The 694-nt window shown below is 58.8% G+C and overlaps 1 non-coding gene across 1 annotated transcript; it reads right to left on the reverse strand.

The window, feature by feature from the left end:
- Positions 1-250: 250 nt before the first annotated feature.
- Tc00.1047053446739.10 lies at positions 251-360 on the reverse strand. Its single transcript, XR_008254502.1, has one exon. It is a non-coding gene; the product is annotated as a 5S ribosomal RNA (M5) (ribosomal RNA).
- Between the last annotated feature and the right edge of the window lie 334 nt (positions 361-694).

Consider the following 694-nt stretch of genomic DNA (forward strand, 5'->3'; position numbering starts at 1 on the left):
CTCCGAGCGCGCGGGCGCCGCAGCAAAAAAGAAAAATTACTGACGCAGTTTCCGCGCCACATGTGGGGAAGCGAGGCGTCCGGAGGCTTCATGGCAAAATCCGGAAAAGGGCCTGCGGAGCTTCATTTTTAAATTTGTTCTTGCCTTTTTTCCTACCGTTTTTTTTTCTATTTTCATCATCTCCCGCGGCTCTTCCGTGGCTTGCCTGTCGCCGGCGGGCGGGCGGCTGCGCATCGCGTGGCGCGTCGCCGGGTACGACCATACTTGGCCGAGTGCACCACATCCCGTCCGATTTGTGAAGTTAAGCGGCCACAGGCCTCGTTAGTACGGCGATCAGTGATGGCGCTGGAACCCGGGGTGCCGTACCCTTCCCACTATTTTTTTTTTTTTCCGCCACCGCGCGCCGCCAGTCGCTTCTTCACCGCGCCGGGGCGGGCGGTGGGTGGGCTCTCCGAGCGCGCGGGCGCCGCAGCAAAAAAGAAAAATTACTGACGCAGTTTCCGCGCCACATGTGGGGAAGCGAGGCGTCCGGAGGCTTCATGGCAAAATCCGGAAAAGGGCCTGCGGAGCTTCATTTTTAAATTTGTTCTTGCCTTTTTTCCTACCGTTTTTTTTTCTATTTTCATCATCTCCCGCGGCTCTTCCGTGGCTTGCCTGTCCCCGGCGGGCGGGCGGCTGCGCATCGCGTGGCGCG

The sequence above is a fragment of the Trypanosoma cruzi genome (genome assembly GCF_000209065.1).
Source record: "Trypanosoma cruzi strain CL Brener chromosome Unknown tcruzi_1047053446739, whole genome shotgun sequence".
Taxonomy (NCBI): Eukaryota; Euglenozoa; class Kinetoplastea; order Trypanosomatida; family Trypanosomatidae; genus Trypanosoma; species Trypanosoma cruzi.